Source organism: Ictalurus furcatus, chromosome 6 (assembly GCF_023375685.1).
Source record: "Ictalurus furcatus strain D&B chromosome 6, Billie_1.0, whole genome shotgun sequence".
In the NCBI taxonomy this organism is placed as follows: Eukaryota; Metazoa; Chordata; class Actinopteri; order Siluriformes; family Ictaluridae; genus Ictalurus; species Ictalurus furcatus.
In genome coordinates, this window is record NC_071260.1 from 34,492,885 (window position 1) to 34,506,604 (window position 13,720).

The following is a 13,720-nucleotide window of genomic DNA, read 5'->3' on the forward strand; positions in this document are numbered from 1 at the left end:
GGAAGACACTGGGAAGAGACTATCCAGGCTCTGTATAGGACATACTATCTTAAATTATTCCATATACATGATAAGAAAAAGTGAGTCAAATCGATGTATATATTGTGAAATGGCAGAAACAATTGAGCATGTGTTGTTGCATGGTGAAGCATACAATATAGAAATAATTCAGTTTGTGGTAAAGCTAAGCAATCCTGGAATAGATATAATAAAATTAAAAATATATTTCAAAGTGCACTTTTTTAACATCGCCAACTGAACTTCACAATCCATCCCAGTAGGTGGCGGTAATGCGCCATAAGCTGGTTTCCAACCGCCACAAAACAATAGAAGAAGAAGAAGAAGAAGACAGTCGCTGTTCGTATTTACTGTTAGATGTGATGTAGTTAAAAATAAAAGCACGTTATTATGTCTATTTCTGAGGATTTAAAACCTCATTCTGCTTTAAAACCTTGAGGTAAGTTAAACTGAGGCTGTGTGGCCGAATCCCAAATAGAGCTCCACTTCACTGTTTAGGTGCACTACATTCAGTATGAAATAATGCCGTGTACACCCTATGTAGTGCACTATTTATCTAATAAGGAGAGATTTGTAGTTCGGCCTTAGCGAGGTGTTTTAGTGGGAGATGTTTATTTGTGTTTAAAGTATTATAAATAATCTTAACTTGTTCTAAGTCACTCTTTACAGCCAGTTTACACTAATCAGGATAAAAACAATTCCTATACATTTACCACGTTACCAGGCAGCTAAAACACGGACTGATGTTTTCAAATGTTTATTAAAAACATTAACAGAAAAATAATTATTGTTTAAAGGGTTAAAGTCTATAAAATATTCCTCTCATTTTCTCTTATTGTTACAGAATAAATATATTATTATTATTATTATTATTATTATTATTGTTCTTGTTGTTGTTTTTATTCTTGTTCTCCTTATTATTTTTTTTATGATGATGATGATGATGATGATGAATAATGTTTGTTTAGAGGTGTTATAATGAGATCAGCAGGAAACAGACTGCGCTCCTCCAGGAAGTCTCGGGCTCCTGATCCTGCTCCTTCACAGGTAAAGCTTAATGATGAGTTGTGTTACAGAAAAAACAATAACATGTTCAGATTAGGAAACCTTATAAACAGATGTATAAACAGTGTTGATGTTTTGTTTGCTGAATAAGTGTTATTGCTGTTTGATCTTTAGCTGTGTGAGGACGTGAAAACGGAGACTTCAGATGGAGGAACATCCGAAGCGTCAGAAGTCTGTGTGAAGAAAGAGGAGACGCTGGAGCTGAACATCTACAACCATGGAGACGATTTCAACACCACACCTGAAGTTATCTCCATTAAAGAGGAAGATCCTGACAATATAGACTCCCTCTGTAAGACATCAGGCCTCTCAGGAGCTCAGTAACACACTCACTGATTATTCTTATTTTAAATTATTATCATGTAAAAACAAATATTTAAAATCATATGCTATACATGGCTGCACACATTAAAAATGTAAAAATGCACTTTAAAAGCTTTAATTGTGTTCATTGCAGTTTATTAAGAATTATTTTGAGCAATATTTCTTCACATTATTATATTTTCTTTCCCTCCAGACTGTGAGGTTTGTAAATCCTTCTTCTTCAACAAGTGTGAGGTTCACGGACCGCCCCTCTTCATCCCTGATACTCCTGTTCCCATGGGAGTCCCTGACCGAGCCAGACAAACTCTTCCTCCTGGACTAGAGATTCGGAAGTCCGGTATTCCTGATGCAGGTCTGGGGGTGTTTAATAAGGGGGAGACTGTTCCAGTAGGTGCACACTTCGGACCCTACCAGGGAGAGCTGTCAGACAAAGAGGAAGCCATGAGCAGTGGATACTCCTGGGTGGTGAGGTTTTACACATTTATTATAAATATTAAGGAGCATGTCTTCTGCTTCTGGGTAAACACACAAACTCTCTCTCAATCTAATAACTGTCTGCTCTCTCAAACTACTTTAACCAGTACATTCCGCCGGCGGAATGGAAAATGACTTAACAAAACAGGTGTAAATTAAATTTTTTGGCTACTGGTAAAAAGAGTTAAATGAAATGACTGCTGCTGGAATAAATACAACACAAACATTTAAACTCTTAAATATTCTTTTCATTTACACTTACATTTATTCATTTAGCAGATGCTTTTATCCAAAGTGACTTACAAATGAGGAGCTTTACAGCTGTTGTACTTTTCTGTTGGTTGCTAGGTAACCGTATACCCTCAGAAGCACATGATCACAAGCGTGTGATTGCAGAGCAGTGAAGATATCTTTTTATAAATCATTAGGCCTGTGGATCAGAAATAAAAGTGATCTTTGAGATTGTTTTATTATAATTACATACGTGTTTCTATTTTATTTGTTTGTGTAATCCTGGTACATCAGGAAATGGGTCCGTCCCAGACTTGCAGCTTCTGTTCCATCAGATTCAAGTTCTCTCTCTCTCTCTCTCTCTCTCTCTCTCGCTCTCTCTTCTTTCTGGTTAGGAGTGTCACTGAAAGCACGAAGGAACAGGCGTAATGACCCCTGATTTACAGTAATCTGATGTCCCCTGTACTTGATTATTTGTGGGTCTTTAAAAAAAAAAAAAAAAGTCATCTTTATATTTGAAGCCAGATATCACTTATTAAACAGTGTATAAGACTCAATACACCTCTAGACAGAGGTCGGTTTGCTCTACACAGAGCGCATTTTCTAGTAGATTCAAGATTTTATTTGTCACATATACAATTATATACAGTATATAACTTGCAGTGAAATGAAAATCTGGCCTACTCCTCTTTAGACTATGCATTAAATACCAAATATAAAAATGAGAAATTAATGAGAACAATAGAAATAAGATAAAAGATATGAAATATATGTACAGAAATGTGCAAAAATTGATGTGCAAAATATGCAATATGTACATGTAGCAACAATACAATACACAGTGCAGTGTGTGGAGTACCAGTGTAGTGCAGAGTGAACTTAGAGTCCTTATAGAGTCCTAAGGGATCTTTATGGAGGACATGTCCATGTTGAGGAGTCTGATGGCCTGAGGGAAGAAGCTCCTTCTGAGCCTCTCAGTTTTAGCCATCAGACTACAGAAGCACTTGCCTGATTACAGCAGGCTGAGCAGATATTTATAGGGGTGGGTGGAGTCTCTCATGCAGAGTGGGGAGAGCAGACCCGGAGATGTGCTCAGCTAAGCGCACCACTCTCTGCAGGCCTTTGTGGTCCTGGTTTGAGCAGTTACCATACCACAGTGAGATGCAATGACTCTGTAAACTTTTTATGCCCCAGTATACAAACTTTTCAGGATAGCTGGGGAGACCCTGAATTTCTTCAGCGGTCTCAGATGGTACAACTGTTGTCTGGCTTTGTTCACCTCAGCTTGAATGTGATGAGTCCAGGTCAGGTCCTCAGTGATGTGTACTCCCAGGTACCCGAAGCTGCTCACTCCCTCCACATGGGTCCTGTTGATCTCGAGTGGGGTGTAGCTTCGCTGCTGCCTCATTTGGGCGGTAGGCGAACTGGAGTGGGTTGATGGTGTCACATATGGAATTTCTGATGAGCCTGTAATACACCTTCATGACAAGCGATGTTAAGGCTACAGGATGATAGTCATTCAGGCAAAAGGGCCTATTGTTATTTGACACAGGAATGAAAACAGATTTTTAAAGCAGGTGGGGATCACACACTTAGTTAGGGACTCATTGAAGATGGCAGTGAACAAATCAGTTCACTGAGCAGTACATGATCTCACTACTTGGCCAGAAATGCTATAAGGGCCGGCCACTTTCCTGATGTTCACACACTTTAGAGCCCTCCAAACCGGTGATCGTTCTCTCATCGTTAACAGAGCTGCTTTTTTCTTTCTGCCTATAAAGTATTCAGCTTGTCGGCTAGAGATGAGTCAAGGTAGTCAACAAGGGAGGCCTGTTCCATCTTATCATCAGGGGGTTCCATCCCATCTTCTCTGCTTTACTCTGTGAGGGTTAACACAGGGTCATGATGAGCTAGCCATTGTCAACCATTTGGTTCCGGTGTTTTGTTTAAATTAGCATTAAAAGTCATGTAGTTAATCTAGGTTGTGGTGGAACATACAAAGTCCAGTAATCCTACACTGTGGTCCGAGGTATCTGCTTGTTTCTCACCCCGCTTGTGGCATTCGAGGGGGTGAATTATGGCTTTGGTGTGACTTCTTCGGCCAAATGACCCCCTTCCAAGGCCATTTGTGTTACGCAATTGTGTCACTTCCTTATCTGCAACCCAGTCTAGCTGCGACTATCTTGACAGAATCTCTGATTTATAGCTTGAATAAATATAGCTTGACTGTGTAGATTCGGACTCCTATGTGGAATGTGGCTCATTGTTTTTATCCCTTCTCCCGGTTACATCTTCACTGCCTTCACCTACAGGTGGTTTTGTGTTGTTAGGTCCACCAGTGAAACTCTTCCACCATCTTCTGGGTGACAGGCACCACTGGGCTAGGATCTCACCTTTCACTGTCCTGTAGGCTGCATCCTCTGTCAAGAGAGCATAGTAGGCTGACTGGACCTCCCCAGAGAGCAGCGGGTCCATTCTTCCTTGTGCCATGCTCATGGAGGGCAATGTGTTCGAAAGCCTCTACATAGGCTAGGACGTCGACTTCCCAGGATATTCTGGGTATGAGTCTCTGGGTGTCTCAGTAGGGGTCAGGGAGGGGGGTGGCAATGGCAAGGCTCTTGTGAGCCAGGAGATACTCAGCCGTGATGTGACAGCCAGCTGCTGGGTTACTGCCTAGCACATGCTGCAGCATGGGATCCACTGTGGGTTGGGAGGTCTGTTGCAAGGAAAATAGTATTCTTTTATAAAGGAAAGTTTTGTGAGGTGGTGAAAGGGAGAGGGGAGTGAGGTGTACAGAGGTGCTCTGGCAAGTCTGGGCCTAGGAGGGAACCCTGATACTAGGGCTGAGCAGTGTAGTGGTGGGACCCAGGAAGTATTGCAGTCTGCTGAGGAGCAGTGTGAGGCAGACAGGGAGAATAGGCTTCTTTGGATCTGTTGTCTTCTGAGGGAGAAAAAAATGCATCAGTACAGGTAGGAAAGCGATTTCTCATCTGGCTGTGTGGAGAGCCCTTTTATACTGTCCTGGTGGCTGCAGGATGTTGGAGAGCTGCCACTGTGATCATTAACCACCAGTCGTATCTGTTTAAGCAACCCGCCTTGCAGCCACGAGCTGTCCCAAACAGAAGGGGTGCTGAAGTAGAGCTGTTCTTTCAGCACTATGGTGGCAGTTGCATGAGGAGTGCTTTTCTTTACATTACAGCATTCATTCATTGTGCACAGGCTGCTGACCTGCTGTCACACCTATTATTATTATTATTATTATTATTATTATTATTATTATTATTATATATTAGGGCTGCACAATTAATCGGATATCGATTTTGACTTCCCATGATTAAATGAACATAATCGACTGCGATATTGACGTTTAAAGTTCGTCCTCCGCTCATAGAAAACTCCGCTGTTTTCTCCACTCAAATAAAGCGCTTCCTACACTTACAGTCAATCACACAGAGCGGCACACTGATGACGTCATTTTGTAATGCCAAAACCCGGAAACGGATGTTAGCATTTCAGCCCTCGAGCTGCCAGTTTCTCTGCGAGCTCCAGCGCTTGCGTGAGGGGAAATCATGACACTAGCTAGAACGATGCTAAATGGCACTAGAGAGGTTGTTGGGGACATTAAACATCATCACGCCGAACGGGAAAAAACTTTGCAGATAAACTCAGGGCTCTACAGTTGGACCATTTCACTCGGGTTTGCGAATGAAGTACTTTGTGCGACTGTGATTAAATATTTATTCGCACTGGTGCAAGTGACCTGTTCGGAGTTGTATAATACAATCGGAATAAAAACTACAGGAAGTCCAAAATGCATCTACACCGAGCAACAGTTAACTCTCACACTGCTTTTCATCTCCTCAGTCGACCGAACAAGTGTGTAAATTCTGAAGAGAAGCCATTATTATGACGAGTAACACCGAACATCATCTGCTTCTGTCAACTCTCCGATCTCACAAACTGCCATCTTTTATTGATCCCGCAAAATGACTGGAACTTGCACCTGCTCGTGTAGACTAGCGGCTTTGTGCAGAGTAATTTAATAATAATGCTAAGGCTACAAGGTGGGTTTAATTCAAACTTCTTTTATTAAAAAATTCCTCACCAATCATAATCAAGAGTAGCAGCTGTTCAGAAGGAGTACGCCGCTGCTCTCCTCCACGCTCGTCACTACCTCAAATACATAGCGTATTCACTTCATTTAAACTTAAGGTTGCCAGATATCACTAGAAGACATCACTAGTTTCCATGTTTTGATTTAATACCCCCCAAAGCACAATATTATCAGCAGACATGACAACACTGAACTGGGGAACCGATCTAAAAGGAAAAACTGATAAACAAACAAACAGAAAACTAATAAAATGTAAAGACAGAAAATGTGCTTATTTATAAATAAATAATTGAATATAAAAAATAGGTATTATAATAAATTCATAAAATATAAATAAAATGAGAAATGAAATAATGTGTAATTACTATGGATTGCATTTAATATCAATCTGACATTACGCTTAGTTCACTATCTCCTTATGAAGGCTATTAGCCTTTTTCCTAATATGGATCATGCTGGGGTTAATCTACTTTTAATTAGGACTCTTTATTGTTTAAGATATTTAAAAATAAATATTTTATGCTTGTTTATGCTTGTATCAATTAACCAACAGTATTTCTCATTGCTTTTATTTTAACTTAATTAACAGTGACCATGAGCAGAGCGCTTACATTTAACTGTTTATGATAAACCTCCTGATTATATTATATTAGATTATATTGACAATAAAAGATTGGTATCTGGATCGGTTTCAGTCGAAAAAATCCTGATCGGAGCATCAGTAATGAACACCGTTAAACTAAAGCGCTTTGCATCTGGCAGGTAAATGAACTCGCCCGATCACATCCTATATGAGATTATTCAGATATATACACAATATACACAGAGCGGTTTGAGAACTGACTCCAGCCCAGAACCATGACAGTGAAAAATGTCTAATAGTGTAGCTTTAAATATATTTAAGAGGAGCAGACTTCATACACTGAACATTGATGTTTATTGTATTTGTTTACAAGGTGGAACAGGTTGTTTTTTGCATACAGTCTGTAAAATTAACTGAAAATATTACATTTAGTTTATCAGAAGGTAAATTAATGTGTCATGGCTCACACTATGTTCCTAAATTCTGTCATAATTGACCAGCTCAAGTTCTCTCATGCTACTTGTGTGTTATATTGTGGGACATTAACGCTACCATCTCTAAAAAACCCACTAAACTTCAACTGTGCTCCTAAATTTTTGTAATCTCCTAAAAGAAATTGTCTTGCGTCTCTCCTCCTGTAAACACTGTTATAGTCTTTTCTGCATACGCCTGAATTGTTTTCATTTAGTTGCATATTGTTATATTTGATGCATATTTTCATTTGGTTGATGGCATTTTTACTTCTCCTATATTTTGGGTACAATTTTATTTGTATTTTGCTTCTACGAGATGATGCACTTTAAGGACCAGTCTAATTTGATGTAAAGATTTGTACATTAGCAGGAAGGTAACACAACATGGAGGTGAAAGCAGCGGTCTGTTTATTTAAATGTGAAAGTGCAGTAAAAATGTGTTGTCCCTAAAATCAATGAATAATCGTGATAAATAATCGAGATCTCAATATTGATCAAAATAATCGGGATTAGCATCTTGGCCATAATCGTGCAGCATTATTATATATAGCATTTTTGGTAATTCATAAATACAATCTCGCCTATCTTTTTTTTTTGGCCATGATACAGTTATATTTGTCAAAGAGGCCTGATTCAGCAGTACAGCTATTCAAAGTGGAAAACTGTGTTAAAGACATAAAATCTTGAATGAGTAAAAACTTCCTTCCTGAATTGTGATAAAATAGAAATACAACCATTGGACAAACTCTAGATTGGACTATTCTGCATTGAATGAGATCCTGCCCATTGTTAATGCACACATGAAACCGACTGACTGATGACAGCTGCATCCTCAAGGGTATATACTTCAGACTATCATGAGACTGGAGTGCTTTGACTGAACACAGAAAAATTGCCTGCCTAAATGACACATTTAAATTATATCCATTAAATTAAACTATAAATAATAAAGTTGTCATGTTTTGCAGATGTACAGAAGCAGGCAGTGTAAAGAATACATGGATGCCAAAAGAGAGATGCATGCTAACTGGATGGGGTGAAGTATACTTTGATTGTTGGGTGTTTTCATAGTTCATCATTTGTTGAACTTTGTCTTTGTATATCTCCTTTCACTGTCACTATCTCCAACCATAATTTTTTCTCTTTTTCTGCTGCTTTGCCTTATTCTTTTAGGTTTGTGAATTGTGCTCATAACGAAGAAGAGCAAAATCTTGTGGCATTTCCATATCAAGGAGGGATTCTGTACCGTTGCTGTCGACCCATTAACCCAGGACAGGAGCTCTTGGTGTGGTTTAAAGAGTACACCAAATATTTCAGTCCCATGTTTGACTACCTCTGGAATCAAAATTGCTCCTCAAATGGTAAATTTCCAACCATAAAATAGTGATTTTATTCAGTTCAATTCAATTCAGTTACAGTTGATGCTAACAGCTGTCATTGTCCCAGAGCAGCTTTACAAAAATATATAAATTCAGGATATAGATTTTAAATGTATGAATTTATACCTAATGAGCAACCAGAGGTGATGGTGGTGAGGAAAAACTCCCTGAGACGATATGAGGAAGAAACCTTGAGAGGAACCGGACTCAGAAGGGAACCCGTGCTCATCTGGGTGACACCGGATAGTGCGATTATAAATAAATACACCCCTTCTATAAATGTGCTAATACTACATGCTCAAATAGTGCAGTTGTGTAACCAGGAAATTCATTACAGTTTCTACATGAAGTCTGTTGTGTTGAACTTCTCCATTGTTCACTGATGGAGACTTGAGTGCAGAACTGTTTGTGGTAATTGCAGTGCTAAGGCTATAATAACAATTGTAGTCCTAGCCATCATAGCATAACTGATCACATGAATTGAGGTTAAAAGCCATCTTTATGGTTTTTAAGTGGTACCATCCTCTGTAATCTCAATGATCTTTAGGCTGCACCATGTGACTTCCAACTGATGAGAACTCCAACCAGAAGTAGGCATTAGGATGGATCAGGCAGGTCCGGAGAGCAGAAGGGGTCAGGATCACTAGTATCCCAGGAGTACGGGGGAGGCTGAATTTTTTGTCTAACATTTTCCATTTTGCAAGTGAAAGATTTCATGAAATTGCCACTGCTATATAATGATTGTGACTGTGTGCATGTTTCTGTGGTGGTTTTATTCCTAGTTAATTTCACAAGTTTCACTGTTCCTCAGTGGTGGAATGAACTTCCAACCTCAATCCGGACCGCAGAATCTCTCCCCATCTTCAAAAAACAGCTAAAGACTCACCTCTTCCGTGAACACCTAACCAACCCATAAAAATAATCATTTAAAAAAAAATTTACTCTCGTATTTACACATCTACTCTGCACACTTCAGTGCAACTCAATTAATTCTTCTGCAACTCAATTAATGGATCTTGTATGGTAATACTACTTGTATTGTTCTTTGCTTGATATCGCTTTGCTTGTATTTTCTCATTTGTAAGTCGCTTTGGATAAAAGCATCTTCTGAATGAATAAATGTAAATGTAATTTTGCTACAGTACTGAATTAGAATCTATGATTATTTTTGTTTTCTTCTATTAAGGTGGAGAGAGAGACTGATCTAACATCACTAAGAGATTTTCTATAGTTGAGGAGGTTCTCCTTCCATGCAGTTTGAAATATAACCCATTTGGTTCGACGTCATTTACGTTCTAATTGTCGAGTGGTCTGTTTTAAAGTGTGTGTGTGATGGTTATACCAGGGTGCTAGCTTTTTCTCTCAAATTATTTTTCTTTTGAGTAGAGCTTCTTTATGTAGCGTGTGGCAGAGCATTGACTGTGAGCATTCAGTCGTCTGATCAAGTTCTTTGGGATCAGACGGTGATCCAATCGTAGTTGATATCTCTGGGAGGTTATTGATGAAGCTCGGTGCAGTAGCTGAGGTGAATGTTTGATGTGCTAGCATGGTGAGGTGCAAATATGTAGATCAATGCACAATTTAAAGGAGATAAGATAATGATCTGAGATAAATTCAGATTGCGGAAATTTTACTATATTTTCTATGTTTAATCCATATGTTAGTATCAGGTCAAGAGTGTGACCACCATTGTAATCGGAGTGGGTCCGATTACATTCTGATTGAACCCTACCGAATCTATAATAGACACAACCGCTGTTCTCAGAGGGCCTTCTGGGTTCTCAAAATGAATATTAAAATCACCAACTATTAAGCTTTCTCTAGAGAAACAACCAGGTTTGAGATAAGATCTGCAAACTCGCCAAGGAATTCCGTATCTGGCCCTGTGGGGCTGTAAATAATAATTAGAGCAATCAACTTGGTAGACTTATGTTACACTATGTATGTTATACTGGTATAAAGAACTTCAAAAGAGTTGAGTTTATGACTAGGTTTGTGTGTGAGGTCTAGATTATCTTTATAAATAAGTGCGAATCCTCCTCCTCTGCCAGTTAGACGAGGCTGATGTATATAACTGTATCCAGGAGGACTGGCTTCATTTAGTGCTGTGTACTCATCAGGTTGATTCCATATTTCTGTTAAACACATTATGTTATGTTATTAATATGTTAATATTACATCACTTTTGTGAGATACTGTATATCAGAATATATGTTTTTGTATATTATTTCTTAGTTCAGGTTGGTTTTGTATTCTGGAATGTATTAATTAAGTCAGACCGCTTAACTAACATTAGACCCATCAACCATGCCTATCAACAGTGTTTCAAGCAAATTTGCATATCTGCTGCCAACCTTAAAACGACACTTTCTGTTGTTGGCTTATGATCATACTACTTGCGTCATTGAAAATGTCCTGGAAAAATGCTGTAAAATGATGCCTTTAAAAGAGTGGGAACCTTGTTAATGCTACAGCATACAAAGCCATTCTAGACAATTGTGTGCTTCCAACTTTGTGGCTACATTTTGGGGAAGAACCACATATAAGTGTGATTGTCAGTTGTCCACATTCTTTTGGCCATATAGTGTTATTCCTAGAAATGGTTTTATTTTATTTCATTTCGTACTGACTTTCTGATATTCTGTCTCTCCAGAAGTAAACACTCTGTTGGAAGTCTTTTCCTGCTCCACATGTCCTCTTACCTATGCATCACAAATTGATCTCCATAAACACATCCAGAGATGCCACTACGAAGATTATGTGATACTGCAGGAATCGGGAGAGATTAAACATGAGATTCAGATTCCCTCCAGCGGCTCCAGTAGTCAGTCAACATCATCTGATTCTCTCAGTTCTGATACTTCTCACAATAATCTACAGAAGGAAATTCACCGCTGCTCAGAATGTGGAAAGAGTTTTGGTCATCAGAACGCCCTCAAAACCCACCAGTGCAGTCACACGGGAGAGAAGCCGTATCACTGCTTACAGTGTGGAAAGAGTTTTTCTCAACAGAGTACTCTCCGTAAACACCAGCGCACTCATACAGGAGAGAGGCCGTATCACTGCTCACAGTGTGGAAAGAGTTTTAATCAACAGGGTACTCTCCTAGTCCACCAGCGCATTCACACAGGAGAGAAGCCGTATCACTGCTCACAGTGTGGAAAGCGTTTTCCTGACCAGAGTAATCTCCGAAAACACCAGCGTGTACACACAGGAGAAAAACCGTGTCACTGCTCACTGTGTGGAAAGAGGTTTACTCAACAGAGTGATCTCCATCGACATGAACGCGTTCACACAGGAGAAAAGCCGTATTTCTGCTCCCAGTGTGGCAAGAGTTTCACTCAGCAGAGTAATCTCCATTTACACCAGCGCATTCACATAGGAGAGAAGCCCTATAACTGTTCACAGTGTGGGAAGAGTTTTACTCAACAGAACCATCTCCAGCTACACCAGCGCATTCACACAGGAGAGAAGCCATATCACTGCTCCCAGTGTGGAAAGAGTTTTACTCAAAACAATAATCTCCAACGGCACCAGCGCATTCACACAGGAGAGAAACCGTATTACTGTTCACAGTGTGAGAAGAGTTTTACTTATTCTATTTCATTTAAAGCCCACAGGTGCACTAAATTGGAGCCACTGAATTTATCAAATTAAACATTATTTTAATTTATATATATATATATATATATATATATAATTTTATGTGAAATTATTTTTGCATTTAATTTATTTAGAGTTTCTGTGGAAGGCAAAGCACTTAATGTTAGTGTAACGATTATTTCGACTAGTCTTTGAAATGTATAGCCATTACCGATATACCCATTTGAAATGTGAACCATTTAAGATTAAAAGCAAACATTAAAATGAGAATATTAATCACTAATGCCAATTATGAAAAATTATTAACATTGATTTTTTTATTCAATGCACTGTTTACTTATACAACATCAGGAATGTAATAGCACAAAGGCTTCTGTCCCTGAGTAAAATGTTATACCATTTTGAAGCTTCAGCACCACAGTGAAGGGGACATCACCCCGTTGCTACTACTCTCATGGAGTTATATGATTTTTGTGCCCCCATTTTGTGCCCCTGACCTTGTTCTAATGGTTAAACAGGTATATTGACAATTGATAATCAAGTTAAAGTCCTGCAAGTGTACTTGGCCAATCAAGCAGTCTATTCCCATGTGCATGTCTAAATCTTTTTAATTTTCTCCTAATATTCTCATGATCATGATGATAGATGATATTATTATTATTATTATTATTATTATTATTATTATTATTATTATCAAATCAGTGGTGAGTCACAAAAACGAGATTATAGCAGTGGCATGATTACAAAATAAGGTATAGCATTTGCTTCCAGTCCAAATATTGCATTACACTGCAATACAGAATAATGGCATATCATAAAGACTTATATGACAAAGCACATAAACAATATCATAAATAAAAACAAAAGTGTGTTTGTGCATAAATGGTATGAACAGAGTGTAACATATATATGCTTGAAGATAATGTGAGGACGTCTGTTTGATAGTTGAAGTTCAAACGAAAGTGGACCTTTCAACACGATAATGATCCTAAGCACACTAGCAAATCCACTAAGGAAAGGCTCAAAAGAAATGGGTCAAGAAAAGAAATTGAAGGGCCAAGTCAAAGCCTGGTCAAAAATTCCAGCAAACCTGGTGGACAATTCCTTGTGGTTTTATTCAAGTATATCAACTTTATTAATGGGCACTGTTTCAATGAGGATCAAATGTTTTTCATTGTACTTGTTTGTGGTGGTGAAGTAGGAGATTATTAAATGGAGGACACATTGGATTTTTTGACATATTTTGAAAAGCAAACAGTGCTGCTGCTGCTGACACAATCCATGAATCTCCTTCTCTCTTTTTCCATCACTTGTGAATAAATTCCCAGGATACTTCTTTGTGAGGAGCAAGGTCAACTGAAGTGAACAGGCCACACTTTTCAGAGAGAAAACCATGACCTTGGAATTGGATGAGCTGATATTCATCCCAGCGCCTTCACACTCCACTGCAAAACAT

The 13,720-nt window shown here is 38.7% G+C and overlaps 1 pseudogene; it reads left to right on the forward strand.

Moving 5' to 3' along the window:
* Positions 1-201: 201 nt before the first annotated feature.
* Positions 202-13,720, forward strand: part of LOC128608411 (zinc finger protein 850-like) — a 32,106-nt pseudogene continuing 18,587 nt past the window's right edge.